Below are 24,066 nucleotides of genomic sequence, written 5' to 3'. Positions count from 1 at the left end.
GAAAGAACATGACATCAAATGATTCAAACACTTATACTCCCGTCATGGGGCAACCTGTGAAATCAGATGATACTCGTACCCGGGCATGGGGCAGAGTAACCATCTGATTTCCTTCACCATTTAAACATGTATAACTCCAGCCATCCATTCATCACAGAGAATTAAATTGTATAGAAGAATTAAGCTAAAAAACGAAAACCCTGAACTAATGCCATAATGCTAGACCAAGGTAGATCTCTTCATAAAATTTAGCAATATCAGAGAGGCATAGGAATATTACCTGAATAGCACAACTCACCAAGAAGAAGATGGTAGTACGATCAATCTTGGTGTCGAATGAGGTCGACGAAGAAGAAGACCAAATTCCGCTCTCACAAGCTTCAGGTCCAGTGTTTCAACAACACGGCTGAGATTGGATTGAGAATCGGTCGGATCTGTAGTAGGAATGGCCGGATCTTTGGCTGGTCCGAACAGAGAAACCAAAGCTACACCACCTTTTAGATACGAATTATGCAATAAATCCCAAAACGATCCATGCGAAATATAAATCCCAACAGAATGCAAGAGATGCGAAGCATGCAAGCCGCAACACAGAGCCACGAGAGTCCAAGCAAAGACCACTCGATTCCGACTCCTTGTGATCAAATCCTCCTTCTTCTTAGCCATCTCCTTCCACTTCCTCACAGTCTCCCCAATTCCTAACCCTAAATCCCTCTTCTTCGACGGAAATCCACATTCAATCAATCTCTGTGCTAAATCCTCGGCAATCTCTCTCAAAATTTCGAACGATTCCAACCTAATCGCTGTTGTTTCCGTCAACATGTTAACGACAGCAGAATCAACGCGATTGTCTGATGCTAAAATCGTTTTAACGCAAGAAACACAAGATCCGTACATCATTCCGGTGACATCGAGGAGCAGAGAATTCTCTTCTAGAGAGAGAGATGGTGATGGACGGAATCTATGGCGGATCGTAGGATTCCGGGTCGGAATTTATAGAGTTTGCCGGAAAACTAGTCGGATTTTGATCGGAAAGGAAGGCTGAGAGTTCGGATCGGGTAATGGAGGAGATGGCTAGGGTGAACGAAAATGGGATCTGCAATGGTTAGAGGTTGGGGAAGAAATACAGAGGGTTAGAGGTTCTTAGATCTAGAATCAAGGTTTAAGAAACTTGGATCTATGGCTTAAAGCTAGCTAAGAAGAAGAATAAGATAGATTAGGGAAGAAAATGAGGCCGGCCGGAGCTTGGGTCACCGGAATCAATGGTGTTTGCCAGGGTTAGGGTTTGGGTTAAAATAAAAATGGGTTTACCAAATAGGGCCAGCAGATAGATCGAAAGAGGAGAAGAAGGAGGTTGGAATGGTGGTGAAATGGAGGTGCGGCTGACGAGGTGTGGAGCTCGTCGGATTTCCGGCGGAATCGCCGGAGAAGAAGATCGAAATCCCTCTCTCTCTCTCTCTCTCTCTCTCTCTGTTTTGACGAAAAATTAGATCCCCCTCTGTTCTTTGTGATTTTTTTTTATATATCTATACTATGGCTGCTGATATTGGCACACCATAAATTGATGAACGCACACAAATTGATGAGCGCGCGAATCAGCCACGGCCCAGACGAGATAATTTACCCTCCTTCTATGCTTTTGATTCAATAGCTTGGTAAATACACCCCCTGCGCAGATAATTCACTCCCCTTTTTAATCACATATCCAATCGCTTACTCGGTGTGTTTGCTAGGTGAATGGGCTCAGATCTCGACAAAATTTTGTGAGGATCTGGACGAGACCCTAATCTATGCTGGGGTTAAATTTGGTGTACCAACTCACTCATTGGACGAGTTTTCGCACAATCAACATGAACTTGGGTCCGGTCAAAATGGGGTGTCTACAGTGTGGAATTAATCAAATTGTTTAAAGAATACAAAGAGGTCTTCGTCTGGTCTTACAAAGATATGTCAGGATTGAGTGAGGAAATTGTCCAGCACCATATCTCTCTCTTCCCAGAAGCCAAGCCGAAGAAGCAGAAACTCAAGACCTAAATGGATTCTCAAGATCAAAGATGAAGTAATCAAGCAGCTAAAAGCAGGATTTCTAAAAAGTTGTCAGGTATCCCAAATGGTTAGCAAACATCATTCTAGTACCCAAGAAAGATGGAAATGTTCGATGTTGTGTCAATTTCAGAGATCTTAAAAACGCCAGTACATCGATGACATGATCGTCAAAGCAAAGACTCAAGCAGAACATGTTGGAGCCCTGAGAAAATTCTTCAGAAGTCTATCAGAGGCAGATTTGTCGCAAAACAGTTAACTGATGCACCTACTGAAGGTACAAAGCTAAGCTGTGAACTTCCAAAGAGGGAGATTTCCGAACTCCTGTCTTCGATCCTAGGAGAAAGTTTAGACCTAACTGATCTGGCCCCTACATCGTTGATGAAATTCTATCCGGAAAATCCGTCAGACTTCTTGACCAAAATAGAGATAGAATGTCAGAACCTACCAACCTCAATCAAATCAGAACAAATTACCCACAAATATCGAAGGCCTTCATGCGCGGACTAGAGCCTAAAATGACTCACCTACAAATTTAAAACCATTTTAGAAGATGCCTTCAAACCCTCGAACTATGCGGACCTAATCCCAATTCGTCCTTGGGGTACGTAGGCAACCTAATCATCTCAGGCTCGGTCACCGTTGGTAAAACCAACAAATCTTTTCTCAGAATCTCCAGCAAGTCTTCCCAATGTCCAGAACAAGAAGATCTAAAGATCTGCTAAGTTGAAAACCTGAAAGGGTGACTTAGGCAAAATTTAAGGCCATAGTGTGGACCCCGATCCCGAGGATAGGTGCCGAGGGACGCGAGATCCCCCTGCAATCCTCAAAGATCTCCACATGTGAAGGAGAGTTGTACCCTCTCAAAATAAGTGTCATTCTTACAGCACAGCACGAGTAGCGATACATAACGAATGAGATACATCTTGATCCGGAGCCAGGGCTTGAAACCAAGATGTACCTAAAAATAACTCAGAGTCGTCATCCATGGAACCAAAACAAATGCTCTGTCCGCAACGGATAACCAGAGATATAAAAGGTCTGTGCTTGATTACGAATGGAGAGGGTCCGAAAAGCACCCCCAATTCGTCCGAGTGCAAGCACTTGGTCTCTCATGCCATTTATTATTAACCTCGAAGAGTTTTGGGCGAAAATCATGTGAAATGGGAACATATATCTCCGAGAAGACGTCTATCTGATCATGCATGTCTCGGAGATGAAAATAAGCGCATAGGAAATAAATGGAAGAAGTGCCGCCTAATCACATCTAGGTTATGAGTGACATGCCTAATGGGTGTCTAAGTTCTGGTGGGCGTCTAAGTTCTGGTGGGCAAACACATGCATGCTACAGCTAAAGGTATAAGGCCTGCACAGGAAATTAAGAAAACACAACAAAACATGCAATATAACTTGATACCACACACAACGCAACACAACAAATCCTAAACTCTAAACGATTTCGCCCGATTCTTTGGATGGTCTGGTATTCATCCAAAGCTGCCTACGTATCCCCGCCTCCATGAGAATCAAAGCAATGTAGTTCTTCACGCCAATTCTAAACTATGATGCCTAAGACATCTAGACCTCTATCCTAGACTCGACCTAAAAGATCGGACTAGTTATTAAAGCTTCTTGTGCGATTATTTATATTCTAATGGATTGTGGATTTTAGGACACCCTATATGCCCTAACTAAATGCAGGTTAGCCCTAAGCTAATGCAGGTGGTTCCTACAACCTATGTGTAACTAGGCTGTATGTCCTAAGGGAAACAATGGGATCACTAACGCATCCTAAACCTAGTCATCAGTCGGCGATGTGGATCGCCAACTAACCGGACGGAGGCGTAACAAACTCCTAACTCCAACACAAATACAAACCAAACACACAACAATCAAACAACACATCAAGGAGAAACTCCCAAATCGAAAACTCTCTATTTAGGACAAACTCCTAACTCTAGAGAAAGATCTTTTGAAAACAAGGTTTTAAAGTTGTTTGAATGATTTTTGAAGGATTTACAAAGTCTATTTACAAAGTTTGGCTGGATTTGGGATAAAGATCACAAGCTGCACTACGTACCTCGTGGAACAGGATCAAGCCAACGTAGTTCGAAACGAACTCTCCTACTACGCTCTTAAAGCTTTAAAGCATTTCAAAATGACTTAAGGTTTTTGATATTTTTCAACTGTTTTTGAATTTTAAGATATTTTAAAATATTCAATTGTTTTTGGGTTTCAAATTTCTACTGGTTTTTTTAGTTTTCAATTATTCTAATGTTTTTGTGATTTTAAATGATTTCAATGTCCTTGTGATTTTAAGATTTCAAAGGTTTATGGATTTTAAAATTTCAAATGTTTTCACCCTTTTGGTCAAATGCCAAAGGAAACACACAATGCAACACCCTAAGGTAAAACCCTTAGGGTAAAGGGGAAACCCCAAACCAACGAACTAGTATCTCAAAACAAGATGTAACAATCCACGAACAAGTAAACAAGTGTCTCAAGAACAATGAAAATGATCTAAAATCCCAAATAAGCAAAACTCTAATAAGACTGAGTTAGTCTCTAACCAAGATGAATGATAACAACTCTAAAGGAGAAACTCCTAACTAAAACACTAAAGGAAGGGGTGCAAATGAGTCAATGACTCTCTAATAACACTACCAAAATGCGAGGGTAAATAAGTCAAAGGCTCTTTCTAGAAGAAAAGGGGCTCTAACATGAGGCTAAGTAACCCTCCTAAAAGGGAAACTCTCTAAATGAGACAAGGCTTGTCTCCAAATATGAGCTCTATAAATTAGGCAAGGCATGCCTCCTATACACAAAGGTGGGCTCCAAGTATCCTTATCATCGCCCATGCAATGATGGAAGGATTAGGCAACTAATAGACCGAGTTGGTCCTTAACTAGTAGGGAAGTGCAACTACATGTGAGACTCATGTAGTCTCCTAATGCGACTCTCTAATGAGACCACAATGGTCTCCTAAATGGAAAACTCATGGAGTTGGAAGGTCTAGACATGATTTAGAAGTGATCTTAGAATTTTAAATGTCTAGGTTGACATGCAGCACGGGTTCCATTTATTTAGCATAAAAAAAATAAATTGAAAGAATCCTACACAACATGCAATTTTCGCAAATAAGGCTCTAAAATATAAAGTAAATTATAAAAATTGATCAATATATGATTTGTGACTTGTTAGCATGCTCATCATATCCCAATACAAGCATTAGAATCAATATAGGCTCAAAACAATCTAAAAAAAAAAAACAGAAATTTCCACCCAAAATGTAATTTTCACCAAAAAGGGTAAAAAAATGCCAAACAATTCATGGAAATGATTCAATATATGATTTAAAACTTTCTACCAAGCTCAAAACATCCAAAACAATCATTAAAATTGAATAGAGCTCAAGTTGTCGGTGATTTTCAAGAAATTGCACAGTTATGACATATAGTGTGAAAAATGCAACTTTGCACTGACTTTTGGACTCCTCAAACATCAAAACCATCAAAAACTCTACTACTCCAAATTATAGATCTCAGCATAAGAGACATTCTCTCAGTCGACTACTTCGTTTGGATCTGGCCAGAAGTGGCCGTAAAATGGCCTCTCCGATCCATCGCCATTAAAAGACATATTAGTGTTTTAACTGAAAGTTCAGGCTCAATTTTGACACTCAAAACATCGTTTCTGAAAATATTCGCTCAAAGACAAAGTATTAGAAAATCTTGTGAAGAACATTTTTCCCTTCTAAGGCTTCGGACAAAACAGACTTGAAATAGCCTAAAAATGGTCAAAAAGCTGTTGTTACATAAATGACAGTTTTTTCAGAAAAACTGAAGCTTGTAAGTAGTTTTGGACATATTAAAAAGCATTTATGGAAAAATTTGCTCAAAAATACAGTTTTGGAAAATATTATAACGAACACTTTTCCAGTTGACAGTTTCGAACAATTCCGGCCAGAAGCTACCCAAAAGTTACTTGACACAATAATTTCTAAGAAATCGAACAAAGTGTTATGGATTGAAAACTTTAAACGGGGCATAACTCTCTCGTCTTTTGGCCAAATTTGAGCCGCCATATGTCAAATTGACCGGCTCGACGAGATCTACAAGATTAGTATGTTTGTTTTTGGAATTCTTGAGCATTTGAGGTCGAAAAAGAAAAAATTCAGAACTGGATAGCGTAAGGATCACCATAGCGAGGAGAATACAGACATGCACACACATACACACATACACCCATATACAGTCACAAACACATACACATTCACATAAGCACATACTCACAAACACAGTCACATAACATCCCTATAGATTAAATGGACACATTCCAAATACTTCCTAAGCATACAAATATGGCAATTCAAACGTACATGCATAAGCTAAACTACAAGTATCCATGAACCAATGGCTACTCAGCATATAGGGGATGATATACAAAACATAAATGGAATTGAACTGCAGATAACCAAAAATGGGATCAGATTTGTGGTTGAAAATATGTGCATAGGAACCAACACCAAGACCAAATGAGGACTAGCAAACAAATCTGATGTTCATTCCCATATTTATTGCTCAGACACGCAAGATGATTATCACACGAATTTTACCAAACATGTCCCATAGTTTTTTTCAATTCAGCTCTACAAAAATAGACAATACCGGTTTTCATTTCAGCATGATACAAAAGGACTGCTATAGTTATGCAACTTGAATAAGCAGGATTATCAAATTTTCCACAGTCCCTTATAGATCATTACTCTGAATACGTGTTATAAATGGTTATTAATGGGGCAGCTTACAAGATGCTAAAAAAAAACTTTAAGCAAGGCAAGCAAAGGGCAAAATTTGTCCACAGGGTTTTAGCCTAAGGATGAGCTATTCAAGCCTTCTATACATATGTGAGTAACTACTGATTTAGAGAGAGACACGCAAGGCATAACACATACACAAACCATATCAGGTATATAATACTTAATCATGTCATCAGAATGTTCCATTTGCTATTCAATATCATACACAGTAGTATACCATAAGAAAACTTCATGCCACCATAACACACTTGGATACGTACTCATTTTATGAAATAATAAGGCCTGCTCAATAAATGAATTGTAACATATAGAAGATTCAGTAGTCTCTATATTAGAACAGACTCAACTCATTCTCCCTCCTCTTTTTTAAAACTGGCCTCTGAAAATTCATCAATATGTAATGGTTATGCAACTGGTTTCAGGTTGTATACTAATTGATTTCAGGTTGATGGTAACTGGCTCATATTAATAGCTAACTGATTAGAAAATTGATCATTTGAGAAGCCTATTACATTAGCTAAGACATGCCCTGTTATAGTGACCACACAATTACCTCCAAAACCATTTTCGCTTTTGAAAATTTCAGAGATTCATCTAAACAAGAATGAAGAAAGTCACCTACACACATTTTTTTTTATTCATAAATAACCAACCTGCTACTTGATAAAAAGAAATCAATTCTTGAATCCAATGTTTTCCAATGAAGAGATAAACCAGTTTATATGATGAGTAAAACCAAGCTATTTGGAAGGATGAAATCTAAACAAATTTCATGTCATCAACCATGTTACGATGCTTACTGAAATTGCCAAAATCACCATGATTCACTGTTCTATTCCTGATAAATAAAAACAAAAAACAAAAATCTGGCTTGGATAGCAAAGAACAATACCTTTCTAGAGTTCATCTAACATGAAAATCACATAGGCCATAGATCAAACAGTTAGGGTGCATTATCATCCTCATTCAAACATAGACATTAAAGCAAAAATTCAATTGGAAAAGAAGATCAAAGTGCTAAGGCAAGAACTGACATAGTGGAGAAAATAAACATGTTACTTTCTTCACTTACCTCCACTTTTCTAGAAGCCTTGGAAATTGCAGAGAATCAATCAAGCTTGATCAGATCTTTCTGCTCTCCAAAATTTTGTCAATTCCAGAGGATTAGCCGACTCTGTGATCGAAAAATGTGAAATTTTCTACCGGATGTGATGGACCCTGAAAGTGTGAATGTGTTAGGGCTTGAAGGTTAGGGCAACAAAAGATCTATGGTTTTTGAAAAGGAACAAAGAAGGATTTGTAGCTTAAAGGAAGATCAAGGAAGAAGAATAATAGAAATATATTGGCCGGAGCTTGGCCGGAAATGACCGGAGAAAGAAAAACTTAATCGAAAAAAATGGTGGAAAGGTTAGGGTTTGAAAGGCAAGATCTAGGATTTGGAGCTTTGATGATGAGGGAAAAAGGAAAATGACAACAATTGAAGCTTGCAAGGGAAGAATACAAGATCATTAGAGTAAAACTCCGACCGGAGCTCCGGCGATCTTGCCGGAGAAGAAGGGTTGGAAAAGGGAAAATGAGTTAGGGTTTGGGGAAAGAAAGGAAGCAAGAGGGTTGGGGTTTTGAAATAGATGGGTTCCAATGGTGGAGGAGATCTAATGGTGAAAGAGAATGGAGGTGAAATGGCCGGATCTTGGAGGTGAGGGCAACGGAGGTTGGCGGAGAAAGGGAAGATGGTCGGCGGCTCCCTCTTCTCTTCTACTCTATATCTCTTTCTCTCTCTCTTTCTCTTTCTCTTCACTCCCCCCCAAAAAAATAAGAAGCCTCTCCCTTGCAACCCTAATTCGATGGGTTTTTAGAGGAAAAGTGATAAATTCGACCCCCCACTTCCTTCTTGGACAGCCACCTCTAGTGTATTTATAACAACTCTTTATACTAGCAGGGGGTGGCAAGAGTAGAAAACAGGATACTAAAAAAAAAAAAACCTTTTCCTCTCCATGATCCTAACCTTTCAAAATCACATTTTTGAACAAAGGGCTAGGATTGAAAGCCCAAAAAGCCTTTAAGAAGCTTCCAAGGAAGCTTCCTGAGATGCCTCCCCAACTAATCCCTACCTTAAGCTCTCATTAACCCAAAATTGGGCCTAATTGGTGACTTGAAAAGGAAGAAAGGAATTAAAATTCCAAGAGTGGTCCCGAGTACTGCAACTAATGAGGAGGGAAAATTAGGTTATTAACAAGTTTTAACCTTTTGAAAACTTCTAACCCAATTTTGAAGTTTAAGAGATCAAAGATGAAATTTAAGCTCACAAGTTAAATCCTAAGTGCAATGCAAAAGTAAAGCAAGAGATTAAGAGAGAGTGCACTTGAGATTTAAAGTGGTTCGGTCCTCCAAACACGAGGCCTACTCCACTCCACCAACCAAACCCGTTGATGGCTTCACTAATTGATCTTCTTAACTTCGGTGAAGATCGGTGCCGATTACAATTCCGAATACCTTTAACCTTGGTGGAAATCCTCACCACGGAGAGTGGGCTCCGCTTCTCCGAACACTCGCCCGAATACAATGTTCTTGAATAAGAAAGAAGGAAACAAAAAATCCCTCACAAGGGTTTACAATTTGTAGAAGATGTACAAATTTGAGCCTAATGATCCAAATCCTAATCTTAGAGGATGAGAGGCATAAACAAGCTTTGATTCACTCTTGGGATATTCAAATAGAGTTTTAGAGTGTTAGGATTCATTCTTTGTAAGTTGCGAATACCCATATATATAGAAAAACCCAAATATGACCGTTTGGTGGCATAGTGGTAATTCTGGAAAAAACACCAACGGATATATTTCTTCCCGTTATAGTGTTCTCGGAGTTCCGGGAATACAAATAGAAGTTGAAAAAATTCTACTGGACCAAATCTCGAAGCTCTGAGGATTTTCTCGGAGTTCCGAGCTCGGAGCTCCGAGAAGCCTATTTTTCAGCAAATTTTCAATTCTGTTTTTTGGGCTTCCAACTTTACACAAAGTTGGGATTGTTATGAGGGTTCCAAAGTGTTGGAACACCACAAAGACAATCTCTTAACCATTTAGGGGTGTGTGTTATTACTTAATTTATGCATCTTAAACTTAAGCTAGTATTGGATCAATACAATCTAAAATTGACTTCGATCTTCAATTGCGATTCTTCAAGTCTTCATTCGTCTTGGATCTCCGATGTCTTTGGCCTTCATAAGCGGTCCAATGAGAGCTTCTTGGCCTCAATCCAAGCAATCTTGTCTTTATACAATCAAGATCTACAACTTAGACAATCAAACACATTAGTGATATAAAATCACTTGTGTATTGGAATCATCAAAAGAAGATGGGAATGCCAAGGTGGGAACCATTGGGCTTACAATCTCCCCCTTTTTTATGATGACAAGCACAATAGATTTTCCAATAAAAGCACACATTAATTTCCTTACACAAGATTTCTCTCCCTCTTTGGCATCAATAAAAAAGATGGGGATAAAGAAAATCAAATGGATGAAATTTTCAATTTTAAGCTCCCATTTTTCAAGAAAAAAGACAAACATAAAACTCCCCCTATTTAGAGTTTTTATTCAACACAAGAGGGGATATTTAAATAACTATAAAAAGATATTCAAATTTATAAGTGCAAGCCCCTAATCTAAAAGCACATATGAAGAGAATCATATGGGGGCTTTGGGAACCCAAGATTTCTTGGTTCCACCATAATCCCTAATCTTAGATGCACATTGGAATTGGTAATGACCATTGATTCCACAATAATGGCATCTAACATGAGGGTTAGATAGACTAGTCCAATCATAAAATTCATGATTAGGTTTATGACTAGTCTTCTTTAAGATTATGTCAATGATTTTATCACCATTTAAGAATCCATGGAGACATAATCTTAACCTTTCATTTTCATTATGAAGATGGGTTATTTGATTTATAAAATCATTAGCGTCATCTTCATAAGATTTGGAAGAGCTTGCCACATCTTGAAGTTTAACAATTTGGCAAGTTTTCTCATCCAAACTACCCTTAAGGGTTTTAATCTCAAGTTTAAAATTTTCAAGTTGTGCTTGAGATTTAGATATAGAAGAGGATGACTCATTTTTCAAAAAATCAAGTTCATTTTCTAATTTTGAAATAGATTTTTTAAGAACTTTATTTTTAGAAATTTGAGAATGCAAGGTATTGCATAATTCATCATAAGATATATTTGCACTATCACTACTTGATGAATTGCAAGAGGGGTTAGAATTTACCTCATCTTCATGGGTGAGTGCCATGAAGCAAAGATCATCTTTTTTATCTTCCCCTTCGCTTGAACTTTTGCCCGACGTGCTTGAAGCATCCCAAGCGGCGACAAGACTCTTATTCTTCTTCCAATCATTCTTTCCCTTGTACTTCGAGGAGGATGAATTGAGAACCGAACACTCGCCCCAATACAATGTTCTTGAATAAGAAAGAAGGAAACAAAAAATCCCTCACAAGGGTTTACAATTTGTAGAAGATGTACAAATTTGAGCCTAATGATCCAAATCCTAATCTTAGAGGATGAGAGGCATAAACAAGCTTTGATTCACTCTTGGGATATTCAAATAGAGTTTTAGAGTGTTGGGATTCATTCTTTGTAAGTTGGGAATACCCATATATATAGAAAAACCCAAATATGACTGTTTGGTGGCATAGTGGTAATTCTGGAAAAAACACCAACGGATATATTTCTTCCCGTTATAGTGTTCTCGGAGTTCCGAGAATTGATCTCGGAGTTCCGGGAATACAAACAGAACTTGGAAAAATTCTACTGGACCAAATCTCGGAGCTCCGAGGATTTTCTCGGAGTTCCGAGCTCCAAGAATTATCTCGGAGTTTCGAGAAGCCTATTTTTCAGCAGATTTTCAATTCTATTTTTTGGGTTTCCAACTTTACACAAAGTTGGGATTGTTATGAGGGTTCCAAAGTGTTGGAACACCACAAAGACAATCTCTTAACCATTTAGGGGTGTGTTATTACTTAATTTATGCCTCTTAAACTTAAGCTAGTATTGGATCAATACAATCTAAAATTGACTTCGATCTTCAATTACGATTCTTCAAGGCTTCATTCGTCTTGGATCTCCGATGTCTTTGACCTTCATAAGCGGTCCAATGAGAGCTTCTTGGCCTCAATCCAAGCAATCTTGTCTTTATACAATCAAGATCTACAACTTAGACAATCAAACACATTAGTGATATAAAATCACTTGTGTATTGGAATCATCAAAAGAAGATGGGAATGCCAAGGTGGAACCATTGGGCTTACAGGAATCCTCATTTTTTCTAATAAATTATGCACATAGAAATTAGCATTGGCACACACCCACTACAATAAATTCACCCCCCCTTTCTGTTACACTATACCACACCACATTACGCTCGTTTGCTAGGTAAACACAGACGAATTTCGACGAAATTTAGCGGACACATTATTGAGGTTCTAAACTAGGTTAGGGGATATTTGGGAACACTAATTCACTTATTTAAAGGAAATTCATTCAGAATGACAATTTTGGGGTTCGGTCAAAATGGGGTGTCTACACATAGTGCCTGTAGAAACAAAAAACTCAAACATGTTTCTAGCAAAACTTAAGGTACCGACGGTCTGCCAAGTCGAAAACCTACAAAAGGAGACTTGGTTATTGGTAGGGCATGCCTTCAATAAAGACCAGGCGAAGCACTCTTTGGTCTAAAACAAAATGCTTTAACTCTGAACAATCTAAAGGGTCTTTGGACCATGAATGAAAAACTAGGTGTAAGGAACCCTGCCATGTACAAATGCATCCAAACTCATCTTCTAAGGTTCAACCTACCTAAAATAAATTGAAAGCATTTGTCTCAGTAAGATTTGAGTCTCCTTCCTTCCAGAAAAGAAAAGCTCATTTCCCCAGCAAAGTCATTACCCAACAAAGGTAATCATATGTTGAAGGAAAGACATAGTGAATCTCTCCCTGATTAGAAGAAATCAGGATACAGCTCAGTACCCCGCATACAGAAGAAAAATGTTCAGAAAGATGTAACTTCATGATCAGGAGTGCTCAGAAAGAACCCTCTTGTCGTTGCAATGAAATTGCCCTCTTGTTTCTTACCTTGTATTAAGTTTCTCTCGTCTATGGGAATATATACACTAAGGGCATTTTGTATTATTAACCATAGAAGTATGACTAATAATATAGAATGTATGATCAAATCATTAAGGAGACCATACAAGGGGCATTTTTGCATTGTTAGTTGTCACTAACAATGCAAAATGCTCAAATCAAGTTGTCAAAAGAATTAAACTAGGGGCATTTTGTGTAGATGCTCACCTAGAATTGCGACCATTTACACAAAATACACTTTATTTAAAAAAAACAAGAACACAAACAAAGTGCAAATAAAAGACAATCAATCCCCGAAGGAATCTATTAAACTCATCATCCAAGATCCTTATCAGATTCAATCTTGTCAGCCTAGATTGTCCTTGGCTCATTCGCTTGCCAGGCTAATCCCTGATCAACCCAGGCAGGCTCACTCGCTCGCCTGGTCGATTCCATTGGCCCTGGCTCATTCGCTCGCCAGCCCAATCCCCTATCGACATAGGGTCACTCGCTTACCTAGTCGATTCCATTGGCTCTGGCACACTCGCACGCCAAGCCAATCCCTGATCGACCCAGGCTCACTCGCTCGCCTGGTCGATTCCATTGGTCTTGCCTCATTCGCCCACCAAGCCAATCCCCTATCGACATAGGCTCACTCGCTTGCCTAGCCGATTCCATTGGCTCTAGCACACTCGCATGCCAAGCCAATCCCTGATCGACCCAGGCTCACTCGCTCGCCTGGTCGATTTTATTGGCCCTGACTTACTCGCTCGCCAGGCCAATCCCCGACTTTTCAGTTCATTCGCAACCAAGTCAATGTTTCGGCATAAGCCTCAAAACCAGAGTAAGTCCGTGGCAATTCGTCAAAATCAATACAGTATCGCATCACATCCAATCACCAGGCGCCACTTCGGCATTTCTAATATTAGTGTCCACACTGGATGTCAGAATGACATCCCTCAAGGTCCCTCCCCAAGTCAAGCCCTAAACCCGACTTCCGATGACCCTCCCGGCTGTGAGTAAAGACGTTCACCGAAGACTCGTGCTAGTCGTATTTTCAAAACCCAAAAACTGTCGGTGAGAGGTTTCAACTCGATGACCCGACAGCAAGATTCCTCGGTGAGGGCTATACGCTTTAGGATCCGATGTGAGTCTTGCAAGCCTATCATTAGTCTCCAGTGACAAAATTTTATTGTCTCCTTACTTTGGCATTCAGGTGCCTTGCACCCTCTACCAAAGAGAGGCAACTGTAGACACCCAATTTTATCAAAGCGGTACTAATGATAGGTGTCGTGAGGAAGAACCTTATGATGAGTCCCAAAGCACCACCTCGGTTCCTCTCAATCTCTCTTTAGGTTATTTGCGAAAAGAAACAATTTCATTAAGCTATTTTATCGCTGAGATACAACCGAAAAGCCTGTTTTTTACGCAGCTCCAGCCTTTTTCGGCAACCAAATAGCCTGTTTTACACAACACCCACCTTTTACGGCATAAACCGGTAAGCCCGCTTTCACACAGCATTTCAATCGGTAAGTTAACTTTGAGTCAAAAAATTCCATTTTTACCCAAAGGGCACTTGGTTTCCCAAAAGCAAGCGATATTAGGTTCATTAGAAACTCCCCAGAATGAGGAATCCAATGGATCTGACCACGTGTGAATCGGAATTCAATCGGAGGAGTTACAAACATTCGAAACTTACCGATAAAAGACGAAACATCACATTTCTCAGGATGTAGAAAAGACAGAGTAGCACGCCAACCAAAATATGTTGTCACCCAGGTGATGTCACCTGGGTGACACCAATTTCGCTGGGGACGATATTGTGAAATTCAATTTCGCCCCCTGCGGAATTTGGCCTAAATTACCAAGCTATACCCCCCTCTCACTATAAATAGAGGGGGGGTAAGGCTTGGTTATGAGAAATTCCTCTCTCTCTCTCTCTCTATCTCTCTCTCTCTCTATCTCTCTCTCTCTCTGTGTTGTTTTTCACCCCCCCTTTTGTGTATTTCTAGCCCAAATACCCCTCTAAAATCCAAAAAAACCCTAGTTTCCTTGCTTTTTAGAAGAGAAAAAGTAGAGAAACTCTAGGTAGCTCACACCGGGCGTCGGCATTTTGCTAAAATTCTGAAGGTTTAGAGCGATATCTTTTAAATAACACCATTGTTGTGTCGAATATCGAAGAACCACATGCTGTTTTTCGATAATAGCGTCGTTGTTCTGCCAAAATCTTGGCAACTCCGGAGCCCCTTTCCAAAACAGCGTTGTTACGCCGCCGAAATCTCGGCTACTCGAAAGCCCCTTTTCCAAAACAGAGCCGTTACGCCGCTGATTTCTCTACAATATCGGGGCATCCTCCTTTCCAACTAGCACCATTACGCCGCCGATTTCTCGACAACTTCGAAAACCCTTTTCCGAATTGCGCTATTACGCCGCCAAAATATCCGTAATTTCGGAAGCCTCTCTTTTCATAATATTGCAGTCACTCTGCCTATTTCTCCACTGTTTTTGGTAAATTTACATTTATTTACCCACTTTATGTAATTTCCTTTACAAAGTAAGGTACGAGGTGGTGATATTATAAATCCCTAGCTCTTATTGCCTAGGGTTTATAATATAAATCCATCTACCTTTCTTGCTGCACTGTCTTTTTCGTTTGTTTTAAGTTAACCTGATTGTGATCAGTTGCAAGATTTTTCGGGACTTTTACTACAACATACGATCTCAATCAGGATAACTACGGCTTGTTTTCTGTCTTTTTGTACATTCACTTTATTTACATCCTGGAATTAAGCATAACCTAAATAAAGGATAGAAAGATAAGTTATCCTGGCCAAAGTTCTTCGAAAAATGCCAAACTAAGTTAAGAGACCGGAATTGTCCGGTCAAGAGGGGTGCCTAACACCTTCTCCGATTATAACCATAACCCTTACCTAGATATCTGTAAGGATGATGCCTTAAACAAATAGAGCAAAATATAAGGTTATAGGCCCAGTGCAAAAGAACCCCTTTGGTTACTATTCCTCCAATGAAAGTCGAGAATCACTACTTTTTCATCGGAAGAACAGGCACGAGTCGTAGGCCCTAACCTAGGTGGCGACTCTGAGTTTCTCTTTCTTGTGAAGTCAGGACCTCGGTCCCGAGTCCGCAAGTAACGCAGATCAAATAAACATTCCCTGAGAACCCGATGTGGTGATCTCTTGTCGTCCTACGCGTACGGGAAAAAACTGGCTCCCACGCACGAGTTGATTGTTTGTGGTGAGAACCAAAGAGGAAGGTCGATCATGAAAAGCTAAGTCAAGATCCAGGGTCAGCAGAAAGGGCATGAAATGTTATCGTTGCAAGGAACACGGTCACATCAAGTGAGATTATCCCAACCGAGCTGACCAGTTGGATAATGGTGCTACGAATATGGTGATGTCCATAACGAATGAACAGAGCGAAGAGGTTGGTGACGTTCTCAATTTCCATAGGTAATCACACTTCTGGTTAGGATGAGTAGATTCTAGATTCAGGGTGTCTTGTTCATATATGCTTCAAGACAGAATATTTTGATACGTTCCAAGAGATAAGAGCATGTCTAGTGTCATTGGGTGACAAGTCTACTAGTGACATCATGGGAATTGGGATGATGAAGATCAAGTTGTTCGGAGTGGTTCGTACTCTGGGTGGCATGGCGTATGTTGTAAAGATGTGAAAGAATTTAGTATCACTTGGCCAGTTGCACTCCAAGGGTTGCAGGTATTCAGGTGCAGGTGGAGCCATAAAAATCACAAGCGATTCTATGGTTTTGATGAAAGAAGATATGCATGGTGGATTGCATCACCTGGTTGGGAACACGCTGACTAGTGTTCCTAAGATCTCAATGGCTAATTAGAAACAGGATAATGGAGTGCGCACTCTTAGGATCTTCTTCATAGTTTGTGCTGAGAAGGGTTCTCAGGTTGCAAACGATGATGAGAAGGTGAAGGTACCTGCGATAGGGAGGATGGATCGAGATCCCTCTCCAATGTTGACTCGATGAGTCAACAGGTTGGCAACTACACATATGCATTGGCCGTACGTGTTGATCGAATCAGGAGGAGTCAGAACAAGGATGATCGATGGTGTGTAGCTGGGAACTTCAGAAAGCCAATGGTAGTTTACAGCGACAACTGAATGGTGACTACATCAATGGAAGATCTTCATGTGGTTGGGAAACAAGCCAAGGTGGAGATTGTTGGGAAAGTTGCCTTGTTTCCCACCACCACACGTTTCCTGATTCAATCGTGTTTGTGGTTGTGGTGGTAAGGCAAGATGTAAGAGGCAAAATAGAAACATTTAGGTTTTTAGAAAGCCTAGTACAAAAGCTCCCTAATCACACGAATTGGATGTGGCGGCTAGGGCTGCTGGGAATGAGAAAAAAAGAGAGAGAAAGAGAATGGAAGAGAGAGAGAGAGAGAGAGAGAGAGAGAGAGAGAGAGAGGGAAGGACCGGAAGATAAAGAAGAAGAGGGTTTCTTCTTCGGGTTTCTTCTCGGAGTATCTTCTTGGGTTTTCTCTTAGGAATTTTCACAGGGTTCTCTTATGTGTACAGTCTTGGTTGAGACGCAAGAAAATGGTTGCGGGTATTTGGGTTTTGGTTAACCCGTTGTAATCTGTTTATTTTATTTTTTGTTTCTCATAGTGGGAAATCATGTTCTCACCCATGGATGTTGGTATCTTGGCCAAACCATGTAAATCTCGGTATTCATTCCATGGCTTGCTTTGGTTTCTATTTTCCGTTAATTTGTCATGAATCTTGTTGATCTTTTTCTTCTATTTTTACATAAATTCAATCATAAAACCCATTTTAAATCAAAGTCACAACCACATAGATGACAAACTAGATATGAATAGCAGCTGGGTTGTGTTCTTGGTTATAACATAAACATAGAAACCTGTATATCCCTTTCTCCCTTCACCCTATGGCACTTATAAGTGCCGAATTACACCTACTAAAAACATATGGAGTGCCTCGACGAATATAGCGCCCTCTTGGGAACAACCACAAGAGTGGCCTTTGCCCAACAATGGACACATAAAAGGGGTGCCCCTATCATTTCAGCAGATAAGTATAAATAGTCCAAAACATGGCCCATGACCCCATGGCCCAATTTCTATAGAGGGACTCCCACTCCATAGGCCCCACAAGTGGGCCACCTCCACACGATTTGACCCCACAGATGAGGGACCCGCACAGCTCAAACCTTACATCTCCATCCGATCCATATATAATACTTGTTCAATGTTCATAAAAATGAACATTACATAATTTTTGCACGATCGGATTGGATTTGCCAACGGATTTTATCAACAGTTGTCATTAACAATAAATTTATGAATCCAAGAAGAAAAATTACATTCATATGGATTTTTTTCTTTTCTTTTGGGGAGCTTGCTTTTGGTCTTCTAGGGTTGGGAACCCAAAGAAAGCCTAAATAGTTAAATAAACAAATTACCAACGAATAAGGCATTTCCTAAGTATCCATTTCTTTCTACCTAACATGGGCATAAAACAAATCTTATGGCTATTTTTCCAATATAAAATGTGCATAAATTTTGTTTTAGGCCCATTTTATCTCAAAAAAAAAATAGCCTATAGAGAAAACCCTTCTGTATATTTATAAAATAACTTTAGACAAATCCCAATTAAGAAAAAATACACATGTATAACTACTTTGTCAAATATGATGCTTATCAATTTATAGAACTTGATTTCACATGCTAATAAAGGCTCTGAGTCCTTTGCCCTGCACGGGTTGCCCACATCTTGAAGAAATCTTCCCAATTGTAATGAATATGACCTCGATTAAAAGAAAAGGAGATGTTGCATGAAGGAAAAAGCTGTAAACGTGTAGAAAAGAGCCTACTGACCAACAAATTTGATACCTATTTAAGAAAGCCATAAGCAACAAAACTTAACTACCAACAATGCAATGTTGCATGCATGCAATGAAAACTTGCCTCACATTTCCGCCCTCCATTACGTCCTCTCTTTTTTGGTGGGAACGCTTCCAAACCTAATTGAGGGAAATGGTGCGTACCATTCTTCCTCGATTATATGTTGAAATTTTATAGAGAAAAGATTAATTAGGCTCATTTTTGTCGACATAGAATGGGCATAAAACAAATTTTACACCCATATTTTCACTTTCTTTCTACGTAAAACAAATTTCAGGCCCATTTTACAGTGCAATAAATGGAACCTTTCGATGTAAAATAGGTGGGAAACAAATTTTACGTCTACTTTAGAGTAGAAAGTGGACGTTAAATTTATTTTACGCCCATTTTAAATGAAAAAACAAGGCCTTAGGCTCCATTTTTTTCAACATAAAACGGGCATAAAACAAATTTTACTCACATTTTTAAGTGGAAACATTGGCATAGAATTTGTTTTACGTCAAAAGAAACATAACCATAAAAATGGGCATAAAATTTGTTTAAGCCTTCATCAGATAACATATTTTTACAATACTCTCACACAATATTGCCAATCTCTGTGGAATCTTCAACTCAACTATCATTCATAAATTGTTTGAGAATACCATCGTACTTCCTACCTATGCTTACGGAACCATGGAAGAATTTATAAATTTACTGTCCACTTTCAGTCGCTTCTCCCTAAATTGGAATTACAAGAGGCTAAAATGGCTTGCTCCACTCCTCCACTAACTGAAGAAAGTGTCTAAAATTTGAATGGCCCGATAATATCGATCAATCTCTTTAATCACAGACGAAAAGCTAGAAGGGGAAATTGGTCTAAACAAATCCTTGATAAATTCATAATTTTGTTCCATGCATTTTTTATGCTATCAAGTGAAAGAAATGCGGCGAGCAATGGATATTACAAGATACAAGAATGTTCTAAGTAAAGAGAAATGTATGTGAAGTATCATTGAAATTCAATATGAAGCATAATATACGTCGTTGGAAGCAAAATAGCAAATAGAAGTGTATAGACTATAGAGAGCGAGAGAGAGAGAGAGAGAGAGAGAGAGAGAGAGAGAGAGAGAGAGAGATAAATAGGCTAGGGATGAATGTAAGTTAAGGTTATAAGTAATAAAGAAGATTTCACGGCTCATTGGAATTACAAATTCAACGGATTTAAAGCTTCAAATGTTTTATTTGTATAGAATTAATATTAAGTCTTAGAATTAAAGCAAAAGTTACTTTTTGAGTTTAAAAATTGGAGGGAAGATTCAAAATTGAAAGGCCCCTCTTGTTTTCAAAAGCAATTGGCTTTTGTGGTTTATGGGGACTTGAAACCAAGACCATAGAGCATGTGGAGAGGGTCCTCAACTCAAATGCAAAAAACTTCAGTCCTACATATTGGAACTTTTGAGATAGTTTCACCTCCATATAAGAGGAGTGGGAGGAAAAGCTTGAGTCTTTTAGGGAGCATTCGAATTTGTTGGGTGACCCGGTTTTATATGAACACAAGTTCATATACATGCGCGTGCGGGCCGGGCTGTGGCTCGTTGTCCGGGTTGGGATAAATAAAATGTATCTTTTTGAAAAAGTCATATTTGAATTTTTATTAATTCCTAAAACAGTTTTTACTCTCCCTAGCATTTTTTTTGGTAATGACAGACATCCCATTAATTCCTAAAACAGTTTGTACTCTCCCTAACATTTCATATCTCCAACAGACACAAAAGTGAATGTCGGAGAGAAACATTTTTGTCTCTTAATAGGTGTTTATTTCTTCTCAGCAGTCGTATTTCTCTCTATAAAAGAGAGAGATGGCAGCACTATTAAACATAGATTTCCTTATGGATTTTCAACAGAGATCTACATATTGTTTTCCTACAAAAGATCCATATTTCTTTCCTTCCTCCTTTCGTTTCGCGTTTGAGCACAATTTCAAGGTGATTCTAAGTGGATTAGTCAACGAGTGCATGTGTAGTCGTATTTCTCTCTAGAGCCTGTTTGGGCTGTTTTATCTTGGAGAGACGATTTGCGGATCCCGGCTGCATCGTAGGGAGCGGATACGATTCTTAAGGAGAGTGACCATGTGGCATGACTCACCCTTCCTTACCAATCATAAACAATCTAGTTTTCAGTAAGGATTTTCGTCAAAACAATAAGTGCAATATGCTTTTCCAGGTTTCAATTCAATCTTAGAATTTTTATCGGTACATAAATTTTGGGTCCGAGTTTCACCAATCTGGGGCTGAGTAACCAACTTGGGTTCAAGTAACCTTGTTTGGGTCCGAACTTCTTATTTTTGGGTTCGATTAAGCTAGACCAGTCCATCTTTATATTATTAGTGCCAACAGTCTTAAGTATATTGTTGTAATCTGATCCTCTACTTCTCCAACATTACGTTTTTGAAAACAATGATGCACATAAGTTATGAAAATTAAGACGAGTTTTTTTTTTTTTTTTTTTTGGGAGGGGGGGTGGGGGTTTAAAATACAGTCCTTCAATATTATCATAAGGGAAAAAATAGTCCAATAGGAAAAATAATCACTAGAAAGTGTACACTTAATCAACTAACCTGGTTTGGGAAACTGAAGGAATTTAATGGCCGAAGTGAGCTTCCCACTCAACTAAAAAGTTTTCAATAACCAGGTTTGGATCACCAAGCTTATTCTCATGAATTAAATGGATGCATTATATCGATAAAAGGACATGCCTATGATTTAAATCTGTTATTTGATTTGATAAATTGGTTGACTCTAGCATTTTCTTTGTTGTATTTAAAACTTCTGAAAGCTCCATGTATGTAGTAGGGTAGAAAGAGATTCAAAAGTATTAGTGTAAAATAAATATACTAAAGGTTGAGATAAGAAAGCAGAAAGTAAAACCAAATTCTCTGTGGGTTTTTTCCAATTATTGTAAGGAAATATCATTTAAGACAAGCATTATTTTTGTTGAATAAAATGACCATGCCAATGAGCATGCACCCCCATTGCACGTGTACAGTCTCGATGGCCCATCTAATTTATGGTCCCTGATGGGGTGTGAAAACACCAGCCTCTCACAGGCCGCCACCTGTCCCAGAGTAGGTGAGCTGCAGCCTCTCACAGGCCGCCACCTGTCCCAGAGTAGGTGAGCTGCAGCCTCTCACAGGCCGCCACCTGTCCAGGACACCTCACCAGATTTTCCCTATAAATAGAGGATCAAAGCTCAGACCAATGGGTAATGAAAAATCCCTTCTCTCCCTAAAAACTTAGACATCTCCCCTTCACTCCTGCTCATACTGACTTGAGTGTCGAAGGGCCTGTCCGGAGTAAAACCCGGTCTGGTCTTCTGACCTCGCTTGCCTTGTGCAGGACTCAGCCCTCATAGCAGGACTCGTTCTCGACCACCTCACTCCCCGTTCACTCCAGTCCCCCAAGACTCAGCTCCCCTAGTCATCCAGCTCAGCTCTTACGTCACTGCTGTACCTGTTACCGATTTTAGGTCTAACAGGTTTGGCGCCATCCGTGGGACCGCAGAACTAAAAGCTGTCCTTACACATCCCACTCACAAAAATGGCAGGACGCAAGAGTACGCGTATGCCTACTGCGCGGGCGCGGACTACCCAAACCGCGCTACCCCGCAGGACCCGGAGCGAGCGAATTGCATCACTAGTAGTAGCAGCTTCTGCTACAGCAGAGCAGAGCCCGGCTCGCTCAGAACACCTAAATCCCTTGCCCACCCCGGAGCAAGTTCAAGCTCTATTTCAGCAGATGACAGCCATCGTTGGGCAGTACCAGCAACTACTTCAAGTGCCCCCTCAACCTCCCCCAGAGGCTCCGCGATCTGTCCAAGGAAGGCCAGACGTCCACAGGAGAGAGTCATCACACCATGGTGAGGGTCGAACTCATCATTCCACCAGACAAGTCCCTCACCCCACGACGAGGCATGCCCAAACAGAGCCTCATCACCGTGAAAGGTCGTGTTCCCCCTCCGCACAGAGGCGCCGAGCTCATGAAGATCGTGCGCCACTAGCGAAACGCCGACCTCGTCGTATGAGTCGGGAGAGCCAATCCGGCTCCGCGGCGAGCCAGTCTGTGGAAAGGATCAGGTCCTTGGACCACAGGACGGATCCGCTGCTACAGAGAATGGAGGAGATGGATCATCGGATAGAGGAACTGGCGAAGGACCAGAGCCGGCCCGTCTCCAGGGCGTTCTCAAGCAGGACGCCATTCACTGATGATGTTCTGGGTGCCCCAGCCCCAGAGGGTTTAAAATGCCCGCCGTCCCTCAGTATGACGGCACTACAGACCCCGTGGACCACTTGGAGACGTTCAGAACAATTATGCTCCTCCACGGAGCTTCCGACGGCTTTCTTTGCAGAGCGTTTCCAACGACGCTAACTGGCGCGGCAAGAGACTGGTATTCCAGGATCAAACCGAACTCCATCAACAATTTTGATGATTTTGGAGAGGATCTTGTCCGCCACTTCATGAGCAGCCGCAGGCCAAGGAAAACAATAGCTTCCCTGATGGCCTTGCGACAGGACGACAACGAGCCTCTGAGGGTGTTCGTCCGCCGATTCAACAGGGAGGCACTTCAAGTGCCAAATCTAGATCCCTCAGCAGCAATGAATGCGCTCCTCGCAGGCGCCAGGTCTAATGAATTCCGTCGAGCGGTGGCTCGACAAAATCCGCACTCACTAGCGGATCTTATGACCGGGGCCGAAGAGTACATAACGGTGGAAGAAACACTGGCAGCTCTTAATTCAAATCGGAGGATAACCTCTGAAGAGAAGAATCTCCCTAAGCAGCGCAGGGAGGATAAACCTCCCAGGAGAGAGAAGTCTCCGCCTCCTCAGAGAAGAGAAGAAAACTTCACGCCTCTCAACACCTCCAGAAAGCACATACTGGCGGCGATCAGCGAAGAAGAGTTCGTGAAGTGGCCTGCTAGAATGATCTCCAAGGGAAACAGGAGAGATCCTTCAAAGTACTATCGGTTCCACAAGGACCACGGCCACGACACAGATGATTGTTGGCAACTCAAGCAGGAAATTGAGCAACTCATCAGCCGGGGCTATTTGAAAAAGTATATCCGAACTGACAGCCGCAACCAAGAGCGCAGAGGAAAGAGCCCCCAGGGCCGCAACCCTCGAAGATC

General features: G+C 40.4%; 1 pseudogene; it reads right to left on the bottom strand.

Moving 5' to 3' along the window:
- Nucleotides 1-294: 294 nt before the first annotated feature.
- LOC143891034 (copper-transporting ATPase PAA2, chloroplastic pseudogene) lies at nucleotides 295-897 on the bottom strand (annotated as a pseudogene).
- Nucleotides 898-24,066: the final 23,169 nt, after the last annotated feature.

This window comes from Tasmannia lanceolata, unplaced genomic scaffold, assembly GCF_043159265.1.
Source record: "Tasmannia lanceolata isolate RefF3 unplaced genomic scaffold, GAP_Taslan_0.1 ptg000013l, whole genome shotgun sequence".
Lineage (NCBI taxonomy): Eukaryota > Viridiplantae > Streptophyta > Magnoliopsida > Canellales > Winteraceae > Tasmannia > Tasmannia lanceolata.
Note: the sequence above shows the minus strand (reverse complement) of the source record. Positions and strands in the feature narration are given on the sequence as shown.